General features: G+C 39.5%; 1 long non-coding RNA gene across 1 annotated transcript in view; it reads left to right on the top strand.

The window, feature by feature from the left end:
* Positions 1 to 25,919, top strand: part of LOC113965274 — a 222,377-nt gene that overhangs the window by 157,696 nt on the left and 38,762 nt on the right. Inside the window, exon 3 of the long non-coding RNA XR_003533488.1 lies at positions 22,937 to 23,148. This is a non-coding gene — a long non-coding RNA (uncharacterized LOC113965274). The remainder of the gene's footprint in view (positions 1 to 22,936; positions 23,149 to 25,919) is intronic.

Genomic DNA, 25,919 nt, shown 5'->3' on the forward strand with positions numbered 1-25,919 from the left:
TCAGTGTAAATTATTCTACTGCCACATGGCTGAAATACAGGGATTATCTCGTGGGCCACTGTCAACTTCTGGTGGAGGGTGCAGTTGTGCCCTGGGCAGTCATGACCAGTCACCACTGCACTGTACAGGGGCTGTCTGAGACTTGCTGTAGATGCTGCATCTATAGGGACAGTGAATTTACAGTCATTTTCCACGATAGAGCTGAAAGCTTGTCAAGAACTAGCATATACATATCAGTATTCTGTAAAAATCTGAAACAATGTCACAGGACTTTATTTTGATATACTTGATTTTGACAGTGCAAACTTTATGGTTTTTTAAAAAGGATATTATGGTATTGATATTACAAAGTTGACATTGTATATAAAGGTAAAACTACATAGGTTATACAAGACTCGAATGACTGGATAAATACTGCTAAGTGCCGCTTAGAGAATGAAATGCAAAGCTGGAGTACACCCACACACAAATAAAAGTACTATCTGCTGGGAGTTCTTTATTGTGTTTAGCAGAGAGCTATAAATGCACATTTGAATAGTGATTTGTATTACTACCATATCTTATGTTTGGATCTTCGAATTTATGGAAATCAGAGCCTTACATGTCAGTTTACTCTTGGATACCTGAATACATTCAAAAACATTTCTTACAGCCTTGTGCAAAAAATGAAATTGAAAATCTTCAACTAACTTTCCTAGGATAGTCCACCAAGATTATGGAGGTTTGGGTCCATGAATGACCATAGCCATGATTTCAAAATAAAAACAATGCCAGTTTACTAGGCTCCCCACATGGAGCATGGTTGCAGTCAAAGGTGTTATTTTGGTATAGTTAGTTAAAAGAGATCTAGATAAATTCAGGACAATAAATGAACCATTTCAATTTCAGGACAGAATTTGCCAATAAATAAGCCACTTAGCATGTACCCTAGCCAGCTTGTAGTTGTGAGTCATGTATCACAGAGATACTCGAAACAGATTCTTTGGTTTCTTTATGAGCCAAATGCACTTGCCAATCCTTCCTGCAGCAAATCTAGAGCTTGTAGGCTTTGAGAAGTAATTTTAGGATGGTCCCAAGGAGTCCAGATGAAAATAAATCTGTCTGAAAACAATAAGTGAAATTGCTCGGTAATGTTTAACACTGTGTTTCTTTTATGCTCCATCAGTGAAAATTTGCAGACAGTTCCTGCAGTGTATTCTCTACAAGCAGTTTGGTGCTTGCTTCTTCTGTTTGCTACTTCTCTGGTTTTGATATTTCTGCACCTTTTATGAAAGTTCACAGAATTTCAATATCAAGCACAACAAAGCAACTATTTAAAGTGTAGATTTTTCCCTCATTGTCTTCTTTCAAAGTGTGGCCAAATATCATGATGAGTTTGCAGTTCTAAGTTTTATTCTTTCAGTTCAAAGTCTAAACTTTCTTAAAATGTACATACTTACACTGACACTTGTCTTACAAAGTTTGCCTTTGATCAGCCAGTGCTAATATACAGAGTATGACACAACTTATCATAATTTTATTCAGCAACTAGAAATGGCAGTTTAGGAGAGAAAATAGGAAGATTTATGCTTGGTAAAAATATACACCTTGTATTACTGTATTGTGCATTTCATAAAGTAGGAATACCTGGGAGAAAAAGAATGAAGAAAAATGTTCTTGACTGCCTGAAAGAATGTGGCAGATCAACATGTATCACGTCTAAAATAAAAATGTCCTAATATGAATCTGTTCTTTTTTATCTGTATTCATGGTTTTCTGGCAGAAAGCTCAGTTGTCTAGTCCTGGTTTTGGTGATCACATGTATGTGGGGCCAGTGTAAGAAATAATATAGGTGATGATCGGGCATTTATGGATACATTGAATTATTAGAAAGTATTAGGAAAAAAATGCTTTTAAAAGTATGAAATCACGAGTGGTTGTCACAGAAATTTATTTATGCTAAATTAAACTTTTCTAAAGCATTCAGATTAGAACAAGGACATCATTCATAATCCTTCCTTTGAACATTTAAACTTCCTGGAAAGTCTAAAATGTATGACACAGATGATGAAAAATGACAAAAAAAAGGCAGTATCCTCTTGTTGAATTTCTCAAAGTGACTATGAAAATTTATTAGACTGATTGGAAGCCACGACGAGAAAGTGGCTGGGGATAAAATGTCCTTTCAGTCATTGTTCAGAAGACACAAGATGAATGTTGAGTTGCGGCTCAGGAGAGGCTCTCAACTCTGGAAGCAGGGTGATGAGCCAAGGCCAGTTTTGGCACGCTTGTGTGTGCAGAGCAGAAACCTTTACTCAGTGCTCAGGGAAGATTTTTGGTGGTCTTGGCAGGTCCTAGAAGACATTGCAGATCATAAGGAGCAAAAATGTTCCCTGGGAAGTCAGAGGAGGGAGGAGCATGTGGCCAGTGCCTTTGGTAAAATAAACGGAGGCAGGCAGGGCTTGGGCTCTCCTGCATTTCCTATTGACTGCTCTGCAATGCATTAATATTGACAAGAATGTTTTGTGGTGTGCCTGTGAGGCCAGAAGAGCAAGGGGAGAGGTGGACTGTTATATGGGGAATGCAGAGCACCTCTGGGTACCTTTCCCAGGGACTGCCTCTGCTCAGCCACTCCTCAGCACCTCTCAGTGGGCTGCAGCCCAGCTTCAGTGCATGTTGCTTTGTCCTCCATTCCATGGCACCTCAGGAACGTGCAGTTCAGTAATCTGACTTGCAGATTTTTTGTTCCGGGTTATGCTACAAGTTCTTTTGGTGAATATGGACTCATATATGCATGCATGTTGTCCTGCACATGAAAAAATGACTGGGCATGAACTAAACTTTCCTGTATTGATCTGCAATTTTTGTGGTCTGAAGGGAGTTGTATTTGCAGACACAGTCCCTATCTCTGCCCCCATGGAGAGCTGGGGAGAAAACTGAGCTGGGTATTGATGGGACAGTGGGGAGAAAGGAGCCCTCCACGAGGAGCCTGCCACTGTCCTTGTTGCCGAGCAGATGGCTCTTGTCCCAGCTGGAGGTTTTCCATTCCCAGGGTTCCATTTTTATATAGAAGAAATTTTAGTAATAAGGCCTTGAGTTTGTAAAGGCATAGATCACCATTACACATAGAAGAAAGAGATTTTTTTCTGCTGCACCTTAAGTGTGCTTTTGCTGCATGGTGATAGTAGTGCTCTGCAACACATCTGATCTAGGAAAGGTGGAGGTTATATGGATGCGTTGTAGGCTCTGGAGCTGAATGAATACAGCTATGAATCAGGTATCTCTTCTGCTGCCTTCTAATCTTTAAGGTGAAGATAGCCCTATTGCACTAGATACAAAAACAGGGAAACCAAACACAAGCCATGTGATCCAAGAGCAAAACTCCTTCTTTCCTCACGCCAGGGAAAGCATCTCCATGGTATCAGCAGGGTGAAACACACTCCGAGCCACACTACACAGGGATGTGCACTGAATACAACTGGAAACACTTCAAATGATTATGAGTGGCCTTGTCAGCCCAGGTGACCCCACAGGGTCCCGGAGGTGCCTGGCACATGCTGAGGCCCCACTGAGAATTACGGGTGCCTGTTGTGGGTGTGCTGAATCAGCAGCAGCTGAACAGTGTCCATCCCAGTCAGGGTACCCGGCTCTTTCCATTCCAGAATTGGCAGCCAGAGCCTCAAGCATAGATGGCTTTCTAGAAAGGCAATCAAGCCTGCATGTGAACAAGGGTAGTGTTCTCTCTCTGACCTTTTCAAGCTCCCAGGAGAGATGAAGATCATTGAATCCCTGCCAGGGGAAGAGTTTAAGTTGACATGACAGTTCCGGGATTAAGCAGCTATCCGCCAATACTTTTGGTAACTTAAACTGCATCTTCTTGCATTCATTTTCCTGTCCTGGGTCCTCTAGGACCGCTGTTAAGAAAAAGTTTAAATTAGCTTTTTTTCCATCCTCTATAAAATCTGTTGTTTCTTCAGTGTTTGCACTGTCCTAAATGGATAAAATCAATCTTACTGTACAACTAGGACAATTCCAAAGGAGAGAGAGTAGGAAAAGAGTAATTTCTGTATCTCCCGAGGTGTACAGACCCCAGTGTCCTTCTCTGAGACAGCCAGTGAGGAGTTAACACTCTGCTGGGGAGGAAGATCCCTGCAGAAGGGCTGGGGCAGAGCCAGACATGTACAAGGAAACTCAGTGCCTGAGCCAGAGCCATGGCTCATGGTCATGTTGTGCCCTGTCCTCCTTGTGTCTAGTGCTGATTTAGCAAGGAAGAGAAGCACACATGAAAGATGAGCACATGCTGTGTACTGCTTGCAGGTTTTACTGTACTTGCTACAGATTTAGAAGATCTGTCTCCATGCTGTACTGTGATTTGCATGCCAGATTGCAGTCTCTATTTCCTTCTTTATTTCAATAGTAGAGATGTCACAAAGAAGTCTAATTTAAAATAAAGTGGTTTATTTCCTTTCATTTGCTTAAAAAATTGAAAAATTCTATGAACAAGTATTATTTTCTTTTTTAATGCTTTTATTTTTTACTTATGTGTTAATTCTTTTTCAAGTTATGAATTTGAAATGCAATTAATTAAACTTTTCTGAATCACTTTTGCATTTTCCATTGACAAATAAAAAACCTCACAAGGAGACAGCATGGCGTGGTGGCCTGTGCAATAGCCATGTACCAGAGCAGATCTATCACCAGCTGCCTTAGTTTCTCCCTCTATTAAATGATACATATCTGCAACTTTTATAAAAGTTTGAAAACCTTAAAGTGCTGGAGTCAACAGCTGTAGTAATGGCAGATTGCATGTGGTTTGTCAACACAAGTAACTCAGATACTGAAGCCTGTATTGCAAGTGTTGCCTGGGAAACCTATGTACAGCATACTGGGATTGTAAAACCCACCCTACAGACAGAGTATAGCATTATATATAAGGAAAGAGAACAGATTTCCTACCAGCCCTCAGCCAAGGTAAGAAGGGGTAACTGGGACACCAGGGCACATCATGATGACCAGAGTCACAACCACTTGCAAGCTTTGTGTATCTGGCGTGCGGCTTGAACTGTGGACAGTCCCTTTTATTATAGACAATCACTTAATGATTTTGTTTCTTCATGAATGCTTAATACAACATATAATTAGACATGGCAAGTGAATGCCAGGTTTGGCATTAAGACTCGAGCTTTCCTGGCTTTCAATTTAATGCTCATATTACCAGACACTGGGAAGGTTTGGAAGTGCTCTTGGCACAGGCAGCTGAACACCTTGGCTGGCACAGGGAGCAGCTGCCCTGCTGGGAGCCCATGGCTTCGTGCTGTGCCGAGCTAGGAGGTAGGGCTGGGCTAGTCACTGCCAACTGGCCCCTGCTACATCATTACCAGGCAGGGCAAGGTCTTGGTGTTGTACCGTTGAAACTGAAGTTGTAATTTTAATGCTTCCCCCATTATTTTTTTGCTCAGTCAAACAAGAAGTCTATCTCTCACTGTAGGATGTGAACAGAAAAGAATAGGAAAGAGTGGACTGGGATTGTTCCTCGTGGGATGTTGCTTGGTTTTCCATTTTTTAAACCTCTTAATATGTCAAGATATCAAAAATGTAATTAGAAAACAAACAAACACAAAAAACAAATGAACAGAAAAACCCAACAAAAAAAACCCTGAAAAAATATACTCTGTTAAAACAGATTTGAAATATTAAGCTCTATTTTTATATCTCCATAGCTGTAATCTGTACTCCCATTCACCCTAATAATGCAAAGGCTATGGAGAGCATGGGTTGTGCATCACCGATTTAGGTTTCCTTCTGAAAATGTTCTGTGTTGTTGCTTTTCCATGTGTAATCAAGTTTAACATGGGATGAAAAAGGTCTTTCATTGCATTTTTTAAAAACATGTAGTTTAAGGTTGATGGGTTCTCCTGGTAAGCATGTGAGCAGTATTAATCATTGGTCCAGATATTTTTAAAAATCAGACAATTTTAACATTTCTTAAAAAAAAACCAATAACAAAAACAAAAAAAAACCAAACAAATTAAAAAAACTTAGAATAACAGGGCTTTCAAAGCTTTTTTCAAAATGATATTTCAGATTGATTTTGTTTGGCTACTGAACTGTAATCAATTATTAACTTCAGTGGAATGTATATTTGGACAGGAGTCTTTAGCTCATCAAAGAGAACAGAACGATGAAAAGACATTCTAATAAATTACAACTCCCTGAAAGTAGTGTTTTGCTATGAAAAAAACATGCCTTCAATTTAAAGCTGACTCAGACTAGCCTGTTTCAGGTCATGACAATGTATCATCAAGGCTTTAGGAATGCTGAAATGTATTATTAAAAAAAAATAAAGTAGTGATATAATGTTTCAAAGAGCTCAAAATGTCCCATTCCTCTTGCAGTTTTGCTTGAAAACATTTTCTGCACAAAATGACATTTTTTGTCACAAAAAGAAAATTCCAGAGCTTGTTTATCTCTCAACTCAAGCCATCCTGCACACACAGAATGACCTGGAAAGTTAATCAGATTTATTAGTTATGTAAAATCCTATATCTGCAAAGTGGCTCTTCTGCAGTTGCTTCCTCCCTAAAGGAACAGCACATTTTCATGTTGCTTTGTTACTGTGACAGTTTTGTTCTAATTATAACCGATCAAATTCAGATACCTTAATGGCTTTGCAACTACTAATTTTAATCAGAACCGAGCACACTGTGAACATGTCACAGACTCAGTAGTCAACCCTGCTTCTGTGAGCTGCTGCTCATAAGAAATAAGGATGTTTAAATCCGGGGAATTACCAAAGAGCAAATATGATCCACTGTTTTTACAGGGAAAGAGAAACATAAACTCAAGGGGCTAAATGTAGAGGTATACAGGCTGGTATCTGTCACAATTTGGGAGTCACAGCTATTTAAAATTGTAGGTTTTCAGTGGCAAACCTCAGACGTCGCTACAACTATTATTATTATTTTACTAAACCAGGTGGTATTTTAGGCTGACAAAAGCTTTCCAAATCTTTATTTATTCATTGCACCTGTATAGTGCCCTCCACACCTGCTGAGTTAAAATCCTGTTTCTCCCTGCTTTAAAATCTACTGCGTTAGGTAGCAAACGTCTTTGACAGAAAGAAAGTGCCTTGGTGAAGAAGGCAGCATATCTTGAGATCTAAATAAATTGAAGCACCTGCTGAACCCTTAAGGACCATGTTAATGAAAAAACAACCAACCAGACCCAGTGGGGCTTAGTCAGCTGTGGAGAGAAGACCTTGAGCATTGCACTGGTAGCTGCAGTTCTGTAACCCTCTCTGGAGTGGGTACAGTGCAGACCAAGTCACTGCGGGTGGCAGGGATGCTGCCTGTGAAGGATGCTGTCCCTGTTCCCTGGACCTGAGGTCATGGACTCCTCGGCTTCACACTGGCACGGGTGGCTCTGCCCTAACACTGGCATGTGTTGGGCTGTTCTCCATCACCACCCTGGGCACATTTTCGTCAGTTGCTCAGTGGCAATCTTGGCAACATTGAAAACTATGACATGCAAGTCAGATCACCAATGACTTTTGTAGTTCATGACTATTTGTAAGATACCCACTGTACCTCTTAATTTTAAGGCACTTCAGGAGATGAGCTTAAAATGTATACATTGCTAATGAAGGACTGAAGCCCTAATTAATGTCATTAGGCTGATGTGTTTGTCCTTCATCTCTACCCATTTGTCTCTGCACCTTGGTTGCTTCTTGGAAAGCTTCAGATTTTATTCCGGTGCAAATAATAGAATAAAGGACCAAAAATTTTTGTTTAAAGTGTTTCCCCATGGAGGAATTGTATTTAGCTTTATGGAAATACCAGATGACACCCTCAGTTTTAAAAGCACTTACATGTAAGTGTGAAAATCACTCCCTCTTCCCTGCTCCATTGACATAAGCTCATTTACAAAGATTTTTATGTTTGGATGAGGGTCTGTTTACAATTTTTAAGGGTTTTCCCTTATTTAATTATGAAAGAAGAAAATAATTTAGACTTTCTGTGGTATTTAACTTTAGTCATGTTTTTATATGCAAAATATTAATATAAAATTGTTACAAAAAAGGTTCTCAAGCTCACACTCATCATTCTTGTTCAATGAAGATGGTAAGTAAAAAATGGGTAATTGAATTTAAAGGAGGTTTTTTTGAAGTTGAAGAATTATGCGGTATAAATTTGGTTCACATAAGAGCAATTTTATCTGATGGTTAGTGTGAAAACAGTCCGCTGAGGAACAGCTGATAAAGCCAATAAGCTGCATTGAATAAGTTGTTGATGTGGTGAAACACCATTAACAGCCATTTCTGAGCAAATACAGCTAAGGAGAGAGACTGCTTATCCAAAAACTTCTACCATCCCTCAAGGACTCTGCAGGGTGACCAGGAGGATGCTTGAGTCTGGTCTTACCCTGCTCATCTGGCCTGGTACAGAGGAATGGAGACCAAAATATTTTTACCACAGTACTCAGTTACAGCATCTAAAACTAAAAAATTAGAATGGGATTTTGGATTGTCCCATCTTGCTTTTCCTAATATAGAACAATTTATCTCTTTTAAGAAACATTTACTAGCCTTTCACTCTTCCCTTAAGTACATTGTAGTTAAAGGAGTTTCTATAAATAATGGAATTGCAGGTATTGATTACTTTCAAATTGCAGTAGTGTTGCATAATATGATATTGGCAGCTGTGCTAAGATAAAATTGCATGTTGTATTCTGACAGAGGGCAGACCTATCCCCATTGCCAGCATGGCCCACAGGTACTGCTGCCACCCACAGGGAGAGGTCACTTGGCTCTCCAAGGGGATCTTTACAGACAGTGTGGGATTTGATACCAAGCAGACCTTCTTATAAAATTAGGTTTGAAAAGACGTCTCTGAGTCAGTAGGAAATTATTATGCAGCTAGGTGAAAAGTATAAAGTGACCACATATATGTGGAAAAGATACAGACTTCTGAAAATGAGAGGTAATGCTTATTCTTTGCTCCTGAAGGACTCTTCTTCCACCAGCTTATCCTTCAGTAACACTCAAAATTATTTTTAGGTTACAATTTGTACCTCTGGAGGAGGGTGTCAGATAATTTTCTAAATTTGAGCACTGGTCTGACCCACAAGGTATCCTTAAAAGCATTTTTTCCGTGTAAATGAAAAAAATGCTTCTCCTTTTCCAGAGGTCTAATGAAATTAATCCATTGCTACAGGGATTTATTAGGCTGTTAATTAGCTTCTTACAAGTGTTGTGGTTCATTTACATTTCTGATTATGATACTTCCTTGTGTGCCTTTTGAACTTTTGTGTTTCTATAATTGCTTGGCTAAATAGTTAGGACTGAGAGCCCCACCACTTGTTCATTATGCATCCAAATTTCTCCTAATTTTGAAACACGAGCACATCAAGGATACAGGACAAGGTTGTATGTATAGAAGGTCTTCCTTCCAGATACGCTAAGGGTAAACGTTCCAGTAAGGAGAAATGTTCCAGAAGAAATGGTCCAGGGTGCTGCAACTCTATGCTTTACCAAGAACAAAAACCCAAAACGTAGGGAAAATGTGTCAGAAGAAACATAAGCATATGCCAATGCAGAAATTTCTGCACAAAGACCTCTGAAATCACAAATCCAAGAACACAATCCTGGGAATGTCTCTTCTGATAGTGAAAGAGAGCGAACTTTTCTACTGTAAGAACTATGTCAAAGTAATTCAGTGTTTAGTTGTGATTCTTAGCACAAAGCAATTAGCTCTAAATTCTTTGTATAAACAGTTAAACTCTCACATATTTTCTGCTGGTGAAACTAACTCTTAAGACCAACATTAAATGATAGTTACACTAAACTTTAAGCACAGGTCTCCTGTCTTCAAAGATTTTCATCACAACCTTTGCTGGTTTATTTAAAAGTTGAAGAACTGAAAGGACTGTTGTCAACAGAGGAAAAAAATGAAAAACAATTCCATACTTCAAGCAGAAATATACAGTGCAAGTGCTCCTATCCATCATATTCATTCGGATCTCATGGCATATTCTGTCACCAATGGCAATCAGGGTCTTTATTACACCATTAAAATGTCATCAGTCTTCTCTCTTAGTGAAAAGTGGAAAAAAATGTTAGCTATTTGTTCCATCAAACTGGACACCCTTCGTATTTTGCAGATACTTGCCTTGAATGTATCTTTCAAATAAATGCAGTTGCTGTTTGTTTCTGGATGTAGGAACTGTCAACTTGCATTGCTGCAGTTGTTATTTTCATATATCTTTTAATCAAAACACTGCATCAGGTTTCCCACCATGATTTATAACCACTCCTTCTCTGAGTTTCCAAGTACATTACATTTTTGAAGGCATTAAAGCACCTTTTCCATAAGTTGTGTATAGAGGCAGTAACTATCTTGATCACTATTTGACTGGTGTGGTTAGAAAAATTATTGTCATGAATAATACCACTCACTGAGCTGACAGAAATACTGTGAAGTGTTCAATGTTGGCCTGCTTTTGGCTAGGATAGAGTTGATTTTCTTCTTAGTAGCTGGTACAGTGCTGTGCTTTGGATTTAGTATGAGAATACCATTGATAACACCCTGATGTTTTGGTTGTTGCTAAGTAGCACCTTTTTTTCTTTCTCCTCCCCCTCCCACTGGGGTGGGAGGTAGTGAGCAAGTGGCTGCCTGGTACTTAGTTGCTGCCTGGGGTTAAACATGACAGATTTTTTTTAATGTACTTGGTGTAATTTAGTGTAAATACAATACTTCACAGTATAGTAATGAAAAATTTTTGTGATATCTATTAAGAAAAATAAGATAGCTGAATCTTGGGAAAAAAGATGAGCTCACGGTGCAGAGAGGCTCTTTTTAAGTGCAGTGTATTTAAGATACCAAAACAAGACCTGAATTGATTAGGAAAAAATAATATTAAATATAAACCTTTTTTAATTTTTTTAGAGATTCATGTCTCTGTTATCATTCTTGAGAGTCTGAGTACATATACACAGGAATAGGTTTCACTTGAATATAAGCACTCATGCTGTAAAGTGGCAATCAAATAACTGCACCCATATCAGGCTTCATGGATTTAGTACTAGGACTCAGGAGTGCCTGTACGCTCTTAGGGCTGCTCCCAAGCTAATATTGCGATGAAGATTTACTCAGAGACTCCTGGTGTCGTTACTTGTAACAAATCTTTCATGTTCACATAGGGAGGAAGACATAATTCCGTAGTGATTATTGGCTGAGCATTTTTTAGTGGTAATTGAACAGCTTGTATCTTTATCTTTGAGATATGGATGAGAACATTGACGACATTCCTTTGTATACGTCTTGCTGTAGTATGTGAGATCAATCCAAAATTTCTTGCTGAGTTCTTTGTGGTATTCTTCATGTCCTAATGTAGAGAGAGGTCACACCCTTGATAGTCGTGTCACAGTCACGGACATTCACTCTTCACAAGGTATTACTAACCTGATCTAGGTTAGACTCTATATCACCTCCAATTATAATTTATGCACTAGCAGTGTCTAATTTTTATGTCAGTTTTTTGTTAGACTATTGCTATATATTAGGTTTCAAATAAACTTTTTTTAAAATAAATTTATATTAATGTCTTCATCAAGCTTCCACCAGACAGTCTGGTTTTAATATGAAAAACCTATACATCAAACTGCTCCTTTGATCCTGGCAATGGTGCTGACTTCAGGTCTTTCAAAGAAGATTGGTAACCATCCTTCTGTTCTGTTAAGCATTTAAATGTTTGATTAAATGGATGCTGATAATCAGAACAAGTCAAATGCAGCATAGTCTGCCAGTAATTCAACAAGACCGCTGGGTTATTTGAAGAAATCAATACCTCAGTTTATATGACTGAAGGTGTTGAGAAAAAGGTGAGGTGCCACCGAATACTTGCACAATAGCAATTGTGCAATAACATACCACAATAAATAAAAACAGTAATAAAAATACTAAAACAAAAGCAAAACATAGGTCTATGAATGACACTAGCTATTCTCAGGAATCTTCATACCATGTCTGACTCTCACAACTTAGTCTGTTAACATTTATAGATCTATTTAGTACTACCATATTTAGAGAATTCCGCATGGCAACATGCAATATACTCATAATTTTGCCTGTTACTAGAATAATTTGCAGTCCTTATTCAGAAGACAGGTAGGTTCAAAGAGTTTGTTAAGATGTAGAAGTGAGATCAAATTATTTTCTGAGATTTCCAATAAAATATTCCCATGAATTCAAATTCATCATAACACCACATGACCAGCCCTCACCTCATAGCTTATGCTGCTCTGCCACAAACATAACACCAAAATTGTGTAATCTGCAGACCAGCTGCAACTCTTGCTGAAGTCAAAGAAGGCTGCAGTGGTTTGGCACCACTCAGATTTGTAATCATTCCTGACACTGAGAAAATAATGATCAACAGAGAAACTGTAAATTAGAAAAAATCTACAGTTTGTTGCTATTAATGCAGTTAATGATCCCTCCATCTAAATACAGTGCAGTAAATACAGAACTGCTCTGCAACTAAGAGATGGAGATGAAATTAATGTTACTGTGGACAAGAGACTGAACTCAATGTAACTAATACCCAGTAATTTGTTAAATACAGATTCAAATGCATTCTTTTTATGTAAAGGTCCACTATGTTTTTAACAGCATTCAATTACAGTTCTTAAGTTTTCCTCTAGGAACATGAAATCATAGATCTTGCAGTTCAAATTTACATTAAAAAAAAAGGCCAACTTGGGCTGTCAAATATAGGTTTGAACCTATTTGATCCAGATCAGTTCACTCTGAGTGGATATAAACAGCAAACCGAGTCACAGTAATTGCATAATATATAACATCTTAATCATGGCTTTGGCTTATTTATTTCAGGCTGCAGCCAGTGTTGTGTATACCATATATATATATATATATATATATATATATATATATATACACACATACCAGTTAAAATCTACATGTCAATTCTTCACTTTTGAAAGATCAATTGAAATAAATGGATCTGGTCTGAAAAATACCACTGTATTTATCAGTCTTCAATTTTGGCTGTTAATGAAAGACAACTTCTTTTTAAAATACAGAAATTGAGCTGCCTTTCATCAAACAAATTGAAATGCAAGCTTCTTCCCCTCCCTCTCAGAGGAGGGCAATGTTAACCCTCAGCTTGGCATTTAAGATGTGAGATGATTTCTGCATCACATTTTGTTTATTATTTGTTTTTCTCGTGGTAATTCCTAACGCTTCCAGCTGAGGTCTCAGGCTGTGGTGTGCTCATCACTCTGCAAACCCACACACCAGTGCTCTGTGCCAGGGCAGGCACCAGCTCGCTCCCTCAGCAGATCCAAAACCCAGATCCCAGTGGCATAGTTGTGAGCCTGAGCTGGAGGGAAGGGTACATGTACTTGGCCTTTGCATGAGGGCAATATGGGCAAGCAGAACGTGCTCTGCTGGTCAGTTGGAGCAATTACATGTATGCCTGGGATATATGTTGCACTTAAACGTATGCAAGAGTTCCTGCCCTAAAGAGCTCTGAGGTCCAAACCAGTTCTAGGACCTTATGTTTTCAGATCTTTCACTAGGAACAAAATTGAAGAAAATAAGTGGATTTCTTTGACTGAACAAATAATGCTGAAAATAAGAAAGGAGTTAATAAATCTAATTACAAATTTTATTACTATCATTTTATTTCCATGTGTTGTTAAACAGCTGTCACATTTCCTAACTGTATTTGGCTACATTGTGAATAGCGTCTTGCTTTTCCCAGACGTGCTGTTCACAGAGTTATGCTGTTCTCAGGTTAGAATTGAAACTCTGCCACTGACAGGAGCTTCACTATGTATTCATTATTAATATAGAGAATTCAGTAATGTTGTGTGCTTGCTGAATTAAAGGCAAAATCAAAGGCATTTTACCTGTCAAGACCTTTGTTCAGAGTTCTCAGTTTATCCTGCAATGGATGACAATGTGTCATTGATTTCTGAAATGGAGCAGGCAGCTGCCTTCATTACACTGAACCAGTCTGGCAACTTTAAATCTGTGCTCAGTGGCAGATCCAGTGCTGATTCAAACCTTGTCTGGTGTTTCCCATGGTAGGCACGTTGTTTTACACTGTGATGTCACTGAACATACTGAGCGTGCACATACGAGGTGCATCTATAGGTGATGAAGGCATCTATTGGTAAGGGTTTGGTGAACAAAAAAAATGGTGCCCCAACAAAATGTAAGGTTCAATACTGGGAGCCCTACAGGTAAGATGTGCATGGCAGAGCTGGGCCTTAAACCTCTGCCCGTAGTCAGGCAGTTGCTATTATTTTAAAAGTACACACTGTTCTGTGCAAAATCTGGAAGTGACCAATCCTCGACGAAGTCCTTACTGAAAGTAGAATAAGCTTCTCCTTAGTTCTCCAGGAAAATGTATCTGTATTTTAAATCACCTCCACTTCAACTGTCTGTAAAACAACACAGGAGGTATCCTCTGCCTCGAGGGCCAAGAGATGGAATTTCTAGCACACTAAGGATGTGAGATAGTCCCAAAGCTGCTGGAAACACCTAGCCAAGAGTTCATCAGCAAAAGGGCCCAAGCAGCCAAACTGGCACATCTGTGGTGAGGAACGGCAGCTTGGCAACTCAGCTGGCCACTGTCTCGGCCAAGTGCTTTAGCTCCTGTCCAGCATCTCTTCATTCCCCTGCCCTTAACAGCTGCAGGGTAATCTGTGCCTAATGCCAGAGTGTTCTGAAGATGCCAAGTGTTGTGTTCAAATGACCTGCATCCATTCTTTATCCTTAAGTCAAGCATTTTCTGTCAGATGGTTCAAGGCTTCAGAAATGCTGGCAAGAAATGCTGGAGGAAGGGATGGTTTGGGTTGAACATGCTGAACCTGGTGCTGATGGATTGGTTGGAAGATTACAGCTAGTGTACATCCTGTGTCAGACCTGAGTTTGAATCCAGACCCATATATGACTTCAAAAGTGTAATTTTTTTTCTCCCCAGTTCCCATTATTATCTTTCATTTTATTTTCCTAGTTTCAGTCAGTATTTGGAAAAGAGCTTTTCAGGGAAGGCTTCCTTCCAACTCTGCATGCATAATCTGCATTTTTGTTCATTCCATCTATGCTTATACTATATATCATCATAGAAGAGCTGGTAATTAAAAACACAATTAATTTCCTGCTAATTGAATATTTTCTGAGTAATTCACAAACCTGGATGATTATCAACAGCAGGAAAATATTTAGAACTGTTAGCCAGCATCTAAAAGCATCAGAAATAATCATCTGGATTTGCACAGCTTCTGATCCATCTGTGTAACACAATATACGCCACTGACTTCTGTCAGAGAGGGCAAGAAGACTTGATCCTTAGGAGGGAGTGTCACGTATTTAGGAGATGCTATCTGGGCTTTCCTTTCATTGCTTCTTTTGTGGGGTGGAATTCTGCCTAAACTTGCTTTTGAGGAGCTGCATGTGATACTCAGCAAAGGCCCTCCCTGCACCATTGCCAGAGGGAGGCAAACACTTCAGACTTTCTACTGAGAGGGCATCTTAGGGAAAAAGGGCAGCTGAGAGGGCAGCTGGGAAACAATGAGGCAAGGTGTGGATGCTCACTATCTGGAGATTAGACTCCAGGCTCAAAGAATGGCCTGGATTCCTTGGCTTTTTTGCATTGTTTGGGCAGAGCTGAATCAAAGATGAGCGATGTGAGGACTGTGGGAAATTTGGAAACGAACTGCTAAGCCTGGAAGAAGCCAGCCAAGAGCTGTCAAAAAGAAGGGAAAGCCTGCCTGGACTGTCTCCAAAGAGATTTGAAACTAAGAGGAGCAAATCCATCTCAGTACATCGCTGGAATGAACTTGAGGCATGGCAGTGTGCCCAGGTTAGAGATGGCATCAGGACTCTGTTACAATCCATCTGCAATAAATTGAATGTTCAGTCTAATGCAAGAACATGATGTGTCCTTCTCCAGAAGGAATCACTGTCCTTCACCCACAGATCTGCATTGCACAGTGGATGCTGTAAAAAGCTCCAGTGTACCAAAGCAGGGTTTTCCCATGGGTCAGTACAGGCAAATGCCATAAGCCTTGTCCCAGTTACGCCTTTTCTGAAAGAAAGACATTTCTAGGTGATAGCAGATGTTTTTATTTGTCTTATCTCCTCTGAAACTAAAAGAAATACTGTGTCTTCTTTGGTGCTTTTGTAGATAACCTTTTCTGTTACCTCTACATTTCACTTAGCCCACAAGAACGAGGTCTCGTTTCATCTCTTGCCAAGAGCAAGATAGGAAAAAAATACTTCTCTATCTCTTAGCTTTTCTCTCATCTGGATCACTCAAGCCCTTGTCACCTTGACAAACAACTGTTGCCTGCTCTAGTACCCCTATCAGTCTCACAAACTGTAGAGGACAGAATAGCCTCCTGGGGAAGCCAGCAAGTGAAGTTTTTGCCATTGGTTGAATAGAAAATCATCCACCTATATGTTGGACGTTGCCAGGGTAAAGTCAATAAAGAAGCAGCTTATTATGAAATCCTATTTCATTTTGCTTATGGTAAACACTTGAACCATTCAAAGAGAATGTGATATTAGAAAATTATCCTCTGCTGCATAGCAGCTTCAAATAAATTTCAAACAGCACTGATAAAATCAGGAAATCTTTTTTGCTTACACTGTTTCAAAATAAGTTACTGAATTTTACTTTACCCTCTAGGTAACGTGAAATTTCAATCATACTACAGTGCTTGGAATCTAATATTTGGCTCTTTCACATCACTCATTACCTCACTGAGTCCCACTTGCCAGTTTTTTAAAAGATTTTATTGTAAGCTGTCCAAGGACAAATATGTCTTTAGCAACCTTTAATGACTTAAAATATCCCAGAGAGAAAACATTTGCTGTGCTGCTGGCTTTAGTAGCTGCACTGCTTCCCACAAGACATTAAAACCCAGCAACTTATGGTGGGTGTGATGATGACAAGCTTTCATAAATTCTCCTTACTGTAACTTGTCTCTTCCCTTTTGTTTTTTGTTCCTCAGGTGGCTGCAGCCTTTGTTACCCAAGTATTGTGCAGAGATTTGGGGTTATTTTGAGATTTGGCCAGGAGGTCTGAGTAGACAATTAGCCTGAGGGACTAATGCTAATTACCCAGCCTCACTGGGAATCACAGAGGTAGGTAGGGCCAGCAACCTGTCAGAGTATTTAAGGACAGCCCTCAAAAGCCTGGAAGAGTCCAGTGGGAAGAGGAGGAGCTGTAAGGCAGGCAAAGTTCTTTAAAGACAAGTAATGAAGGTATGATGACAGGTACACCATGTAATGTGGGAATGTGGGTTGAAGAAATAGCTTCTTGGGGTAGGAACATCTGTTCTCTGCTTCCCATTCACAGAGGTGTGATTCTCCCAGACTCTAGCTTCTGCAAGGCAGGACCAGACCACAGGATGCAAATCCCTGGTACAGGTGCATCTATTTATTCTTTCCTGCTCATCCTTACTTGCCTAAGTTCTGAGCCCCTTATCCCCCTTCCTGTCTTCTCTTTCCCTTAATCTCTATTCCTATAAGGATATTTCAGGTATTTTTTAATTGTTTGCACTTATACCAAACTACTGAAAAATTTCAAGTTATGTTTCCCAAAGGGATAAAAATCAAACAACGACTGTACATAATGCAGAATGTGTTGAATATGCACAGTACCTCTGATGGCTGGAGGACTCCAGCTCCGGCAGGCTTGGAGTTGTTACAGGTGTGTTTAATCCACAGGCTGGTACTGCTCTGGCCCAAACTGATTCATGCATACACAGATAAGCAATTTCCTCCTGGAGAAATGTCCATGCGTTTCTACAGGAGGATGATGGCAAATGGCAAATGATCACTGACAAAAAAAAATTGGTCAGATATAAACCAGGTTATTCAAAAATTTAGTTCAGGGTTTTTTTTTTTCTTTAGCCAAGACTAGGGTTTGATCTGATGATAACTACATATGGTTCAAGTTCAACGACTGAGTTACAGTCAAATGGGCTACCTAGAAAATCTTGAATTGGTCTTTATAGCAATGTATGTCCAAACGTATCTTTGCTCTTAAGTCATTTGTCCTCCTTCCACAATGCCAATTTTCAGATGATCTAAGTCAGTGTTTAGATGTAAATATGCTTAGAAGTTTTATAGTGAGGGTCAGAGGGGGGGATTTGTTATTTTCTTTTTCAACTTTTTTAACTCCAATCCTAGACAAACAACAGCAAACAAAAGTAAGCTTTCTTTTCTGTATTGATCAAAATGTTTTTCAGATGTAGGCAAGAATTGTTTGCCTTTCTTCACAGAGCAGTGCAAGCATAGTCAGCTGAAAACACAGTGTTAGCCAAAATGACCCAGTAAGCAGTAAAATATAGCACAGAACATAGCTGACCAGTTTCTCAGTTGATATAGCTGTGAAAGACCTTTGAAATACTTAGTGGCAAGAGAGAAAATTACATTGAAATAGCATGTTCAACAGTATTCAGTTTAAATTTAACTTTCTAAAAGGTGTATTGAAATCACCAGCTTGGAATTTGGCTCACCTAATTTTACATTCTGAAATGCTTGTCCTGCACTAGTGCTGGGAATAGCTTTACTGCTGAGGCCATTGCTGCCACTTCTCCATCCGCTTTATTGGCCAATGTTCAAGTTTTATTTCTTTAGTTAAATTTTATGGTTAAACATTATGTATGGGCACACATCATTTGATCAGTTATAGCCATAGAGTTTAGCCAATTTATGGCGAAATAGCCCACTCCTGTCAAGGAAGGGATGGAATTCACTGAATTAATATAAATTCCTTGAGGCAGTAGCTGCATCTGAGCAGCATTAAGGGGAACGAATCCTGTTATACTATGATAGTTCAGAGTCCTACAAGTATTGCCCTTTTTAGCATGGTAAAATCCACATATGATGCATTTTAAGGTAAATGGAATCTCTTTTCTTGGTGGATAGATGATGGGAATTATTGATGTGTCTGTCTAATGTGCTTTCCTCTTGGCAGACAGCCTAGTCTTCAGAGGATAACTGAGAGCTCTCATATGCTGTTAGTGTTTTTTGCAAGGGTTCTCAACTCACATACAAACAGACCAACTCTTGCTCTGCAAGCTGTAAGTGATGGAATTGATCTCAGTGGATGGTGCTCACATCCAGCCAGGAGAGAACTGGGCCCACTTTCTGTAAACCCACTGTGTGGTGAAGTAAGATCCAGTCCGAGGAGCTGTATTTCACTGGCACAAACTGCCTGCAGTCTTCCAGGACTGGCTGCTCCATAGGGCACCTTTCCCTCTCAGGTACATAGTTTTCTGTGCCTCTTCTTGAAATACAAAATAAGCATTCTTACATCCACGTCAAACAGTGAATCTCTGCTGCTGGTGTTGCACTCATGTGAGGCACTGAGGGCTATGCAGCCACTGTACTTTCAGAGCCCATAGTACTTTGCTCAGTGCTCTCAAGCCAAGCAAATGCTGTAGACTCCTCTTCTTGCATCTTTTTTTGACGGGTTTTAAGAGGATATATAACGTGTCAATGGCATGCCAACATCTAGCAACTGTTTCATGTAGATGTGGCCATTGAATACACTCTAGATAAGCAAAACTGTATTAAAATAAACTCTTAAAGAACAAAAACTACAGGTAGAAACAGGGACAAACTTCTGGACATCCTTGCCAGTATTCAGGTTATCAAAGGATATTCTCACCGCCCACATGCTGTGTATGGGCAGCAGGGACTGCCAGCATTTGCTGCTTAGCTTCCCTTCTTCAGATCTTGCAAGCCATGCAACGTATTATGAGTGAGGTTGTTCAGTCTGTCAATAACGTGATGAGTTTGCAAGTTACTTCCTCTGTGTGTTCTGGGATATTTTGGGAGGATGACTGTGTTTTTCATCTTACCTTTTGCCTTCACATGTGTAGACTATGACTGCTGAGTCTTGACTGCATCAGCTCCTGTAGCCACATTTTACTATATCTGCATGCTATATTTGGGCTTGGTTTATTTTGCAATATTATGGATGTTTCTTCTTCCATCGTCTCTTGCAGCCTATCTATCTCTATACCCATCCTGCCTCTTACTATAACTGCCAGCTGAGTGAGGGCTTACTGTGCCTGTTGCAGTTCCTGCATGGTGCAACATATGGCTTTTCTGTGGAAACTCGGTTTGTGTCCTTCCATTTTAACATAAATTCTTTCAACTCAGTTCTTTCAATTCAGTCAATGGTCATACACTCATGATTTCCTCAACCAAAAGATGTCCATTTTCACTCTGGCTGACGCACACTTGTGACTAGTTGAGATGGTGGGATTGGCACTTTTCTCTGGTAAACCTTATATTTCTGACAATTCCCTGTGTTAGTATCCGTTTCTTCTGTGCCATTAATCATACCACTCTTCTATTTAATGTGACCAGCCCACAAGGCATTTGGGGATATGTTGATGCTTTCTTTTTTTGCCTTTTACATTGTTGCTATTGCTGTGTGTGCCAATACTCTTTTTGCCCTATCCATCTTCAGATTTTTCCCATGGGTGTAGATAATGACATGAAGCTCTCTCTTCATGACACATGCAGGTCTACTGCTTGCTCATTTCAGACTGGCCATGTGATGGAGGTGGAGCATGTGCTATAGAAATGGTGTTTTTTGTTATAGAGTAGGGCCAGGTCTGCCACACAGGAATAACTTCATGTTTCTCCATTGTTTCCCTGGTGCTTCTTTCCCCCTCTCCTTTTCCAAGCATTTTCTGTGGGGATTTTTCTTTTAAGTTACACCTATAATCATACACTGTTCAAATACCAAGCCTAATATAGCCTTTCAACTTTAGCAGACATCCTTCCCTTTTTTCTCTTTTTCCATTTTCTTTTTTTAAATTATTTTATTTTCCTTTGTTTTGTTTTGGGTTTTCTTTTCCTAGCTGCAGCAGTCCCTGCCTGAGTCACTGCTTTCCAGTGCTGAATCTAAGAAAACTGATGTGGCCAGTGAGTCCTTCCTACAAGGACAGGATTTGATTAAACACCCCAGTTCTGACTGAAGCTCTAAAACCAATACTAGTAAGATTTTTCACCTTTTTTTAAGGACTTAGTTTTTCTAGAAGATAGCACAGTCCTCTTCAAAATGTATTTTCTCCCTATTTATGCAACCTTCGAAGGTTCTTTCAAAGGCTTTTACAACATTTTAACTTGGAAACCACATAGAAAAAAATGAAATGCTCAAGGAGTACTAGATTTAGATGAGTTCAAGCAAGCACTTGGAAATAACTCTTGGATGCTGCGCTGCATCCCACTGTCACTGATTCTGTACTATAAGTACTCTTGAGGGATCACAAATTTTGTTTAAAGACCAGATGCAGGTAAGAGAACAAGACAGACAAGGACTATGAGAGATTGTTTGGTTTGGTTTCTCCCTCGTATAAAACTATGTTTCTTTGACAGATTTTTGCCTTTCAATGCTGTCTTCTTCCTGTAACATCTCATCCCCAGCCACTTTTGCACTTGAGTAGGCTTATTGAGGCTTTGATTCAGCTCACACTGCTGAGAGCAGGTGTTGAGAGCAAGGCCGTGGGTGCTGCCTTCCTCAGTGCTGAGATTTCTGCACATAGTCCTCCACTCTGTCTGTAAGAAAAGTGCCAAAGCCTACAACAGAGGGAGGGCAAAGCACTTAAGTTGGTGTGATAAGCAGTTATATGAAGGTGAAACTTTGGAGGGCTTTAACCTTAATCTTGGCCTTAGTTCAGTAATGCTCCAGGAAAGTGGTGCATTATTGGGTGTGGTGTGTTGTTTTGATGTTTTTTTGTCATCAACAGAAAAGGTGTCATGTAAACTGTCTCAGTCAAATTACACATCTTTTGCTACTTGGAAGCTGTATTGCCATTATTTTTTATACGTTACTTATGCTGTTGTCTCTCTTTTCCTGCTCATCCCATTACAGTAAAAAAAAAAAAAAGTACATTTTATGGAGTTTTTCTACTGTCTGTTAATATTCTTCCTTCTATTCTGCTCGGCCTTTCTCCTTCTTCATAGGCAGTGAATCCTCCCCCTCAATTCCCAATTAACTAGTTCATTAACTAGTGTAGTATTTTGTTGGTTTAGACTCTCTCCTATCATCTTTCATGGCAGCTAATCTCAATTCAGAGGCTTAATCTCATGCGTGGGTGTAGTGTGAGATGGTTTGAGAGTTGTTTTGAAGTTGTTTGGGGAATTCACTGACCATTTTCTCTACAGCCTCCAGTACATTTCTGAGCTCAGCAAGACTATGCTTGCAGAAACAGCAGCCTCTCATTTTCTGTGGGGGGAGGGAACTCAGAAACTCCTTATTCTGCAAATTATAGTTAATGTTCTAGTATAAAAGTTAAGTAAAACCATAGTTAATATCTCATGTACACATTAAATTTTAAGGGATATATTCTCCATTCATTTAATGTGTGATTACTCCTCTTTGACATTAATTGGAATTCTGTGTAAAGGCTGAAGAGAGTCCATCAGTGGTAATGTAAATTGAAACAAATCTCTAATATAATACAGCTTTTAAAGAAAGAGTCATTCAAGCAACACTGCTGCAGGATCCAACTATTCTCTGTCATTAACAACTAAAGGGTCCTCTGGACTGTTAATAATTCTGTAGTAGGATGGTATAATCTACGGCTGCTACATGAGGGCATTAAACAAACATTATCAGCTAATAATTTGCTGTAGCAAATATTTGAAAGTGGCTACATAAGATGGACTGAGCTCTGCTGCAGACTCACAGCCCACCACAATTAACTGAGAAGGGTAGCTTCAATGTAGTTCACAGTACCTATAAAAAGTGACTGGAAAATTGATAAGAAAGATGTTAGTTTCCTGACTTGTACATCTTAGTCAGCTGAGCTGGAGATAAAATTACAAGAACAGCCAGATCTGACTGCTTCCTTATGCAACTGGGAAAAAAAAAAAATCCCTCTTTCTGTTGACAGACAGCTCGGTGCTCTGTCACTGCAGTTCAGCTGCAAAAGGCAGGAACATGGGATACTGAAGCACAGCTCACTTTCCCCACCGCACTGGGATGGTTCACTGACCGCTGCTGCTGCACCTCACTCAGCCACACGCCCGGGCCCCGCCGCTTCCCTGGTGTGAGTCCTGCCTGTGGGTCTGCGTAGCCGCGGCACAGACGGAAGCCTCTCTCACGGTAAGGCTTTCCAAAATCTATCTTTAGGGAAAAAGAAACATTTATAAGGTATTCTATTCTATCCATCTGAGTCCTTCCTTTACAATGGCACTTATAGGGGTTATTGGCTTTAAGCAATTTTCCTAAATGGGATCACTGCCCTGATTTCATTCACTGCGCAGCCACACCAGCTGTGGCACCAGCACCAGAGAGAAGAAGAGCGTGGAGTAAGAAGGGCACAGGGGATGCATAAGTTGGCATTACTGCTGAGAGAAATACTCATTTATCTCAGTTTTGATAACACTTTCCTCCTTGAAAGTATTCTTTCCAAACTCACTTCCTCTGTAGGACCTCAAGTGCCAGTTGTCCTTTGTTACGCCATATGTTTAAAACAGTGGAAAAACAGCCATATACACCCTCAAAAGGAGAAATACAGCAAGTGGCACTTCTGATATGCCTTTTTGTTCAGTTTCAGTTCAGTTCTCTTAATGATAAGTCTTCACTTTCCTTCTACCTGATGAAATGCACTCGTAGAAATTAGCTCCAGTTTCTTGAGCACACACATGCACAGATCAGGATTTATTTAGACTAAACATTTTTTTCCTTTTTAAATGGAAATAATTACTAATTAGCTTGATCTAATTAATGGTAATGAATGCAAGTTTACACCTTCCCTAAAAATTTATTCCAGGAAACACACAGTTGTTTCTAGTCTCTGCTTGTTCTAGGACAAGCCAGGACAAAGAACAGGCATCTATGTCTGGAAAGAAATTATTGCAAGAGGGGTAGATTTGCATTTGTTGTCATGTGCTAACCATTTCATGTTAAATAACAGCCAAGTAAATAAATGAAGAAGACAACCAAAGCATCTGGCCTAGGCAGATGCTTTTCACTGAAAGATGAGAAGCACGTTTGAAACAGAATGTTTCCACATGGTGGAAAGCCTCAGTCAAATAGTATGAGAAGGTGGTGGGATGGGAGGGGGAGTGTGCTGTGCTGTACTTTGAAGTGTTTACTGCAATCAGACTGGGACTTATTTTGACTTTTGCAAGGTTCGGTTTACTGTACAAAAATGAGAAATTGAGTATTTTTAGTTTGTTTTAAAAAAGAAAAAAGCAAACCTAGTTCTGCTACTAGAATATAGCATGGTTTGAGATTTCTACAATACAATTTAATAAGATTGGCATTCAATACCTCAGTTAATAGTAAGGCTGTGGTGCAGAGCTAGATTTTCCAGTCTAGGATAAATAAACTTTGTACTTTTAGTTGTCGTGGAATAGCATTGAGGGGCAGAAGCAGAGGGAGCTGAATGCTTCTGCCACTTTGCAGGTAAGCATAACTGATAAATCCATAAAAGAGGTGAAGAAATTTATTTTCATTTTTAAATGCTAATGATATCTGATAGGCCAAGTTAATTCTCTTAACTACATGAAAATGTGGAGAGGAGAAGGGAAGGGGTGCTTTGCAGCAGGACTATGGAGATCAGCCACGGTACTGCTGATGTGAAGATCAGAGGAAATAAATCTGGGGCAAGTAAAGAGAAGCCCTGGTTAAAAAAAGAAAAAAGAAAAAAAAGGATCGGGCATTGGAAGACAAGCATTCTATATTGTTCTATGGATTCTGAAGATAAGTACAAAGGAGGAAATGGGGGAATATTTTTTGGTTTTGTCTGGGTTTTAAGGAGAACAGCTACGACTGTACATTTTTTCTCCACTTTACATTCTCACATCCCTTTCCTGCTTCCAAAATGCCATCTCATTTCCACTCGAAAGTTTCCCCCTTAGCTGTGCTTCAAAAATGCTGTGGTTAGTCTCATATCATAAATGATGTCACTGAATTGATCCAATTTACCACACTGGTTCCACCAGAATATTTAAGTTTCTGAGAAAAAGCATGAAAACCTTTGTGAAGGGCAATGTGTGCATGCTATGTGTAAAATTACAAACCCTCAGCACATATAACAGAGTTCTGGGAACTGGTGTGTCCTGAAATGTCCCCTGGAGAGGGAGGGAGAGCATCACTACCTGGGCATGTGTCAGAGCCCTCCAAATCCCAGCTCAGGCACTGCAAGCTGGAAGTGGGCGAATGTTAGTGAAAGCCAGTTAAGATATAAACCCACATCTTCCCAAAAGATAGAGTTTGGGGAAGTCTTACAGTGAATACAACTGAGTCTATGCAAAACAATTCCTTCAGTCACCTAGCTTTTGTCAAAAATGCCCTGAATGATACAAATGCATTGCTGAAGTTTAATATGTTGACATGTTTCATGAAAGCAAATTTATATCCTCTTACATCAATGTGGTAATTATACAGTGCTTAAAAGGCTGTAGGATTGTGAATAGTACTTTAAATGAAGGGTGAACTTTTATACCTGTTGTACTAGAAATAAATTCTTTCTGAGAATGCTGTCTATAAAAATGTGTGTTTATTTTAAGAAAGCTTATACTGAAAAAAAATCCTTTCGACAACTCTGTTTTTCAGCATTCACTGAACAACTCTTAATGTGTCTTTCTGAGGGTTCTTATGCGTGTGCTTTGTCTTGGAATACATTGGTATTTTATCAGTACCTTAATATGCATGCAAATCCTTCAGTATGTGAAGCTGCAAGAAAGCAAATTGTGTATTATCAAATAATTGCTGAAACTCGGGTCCTTGCTTTGGGCTTCCTGCAGCATTATTCTCTTCTGATTACTGTTCCTGCTGCTTTTACATGCTGCCTCTGCATTTTAAGCCTAGTGAAAATGATGCAACATTGTGCATTGTTCCTTTTTTAGCCAGTATAAAGAATCATG

The sequence above is a fragment of the Neopelma chrysocephalum genome, unplaced genomic scaffold (genome assembly GCF_003984885.1).
Source record: "Neopelma chrysocephalum unplaced genomic scaffold, ASM398488v2 Primary Assembly neopelma1_44, whole genome shotgun sequence".
NCBI classification, from domain to species: domain Eukaryota; kingdom Metazoa; phylum Chordata; class Aves; order Passeriformes; family Pipridae; genus Neopelma; species Neopelma chrysocephalum.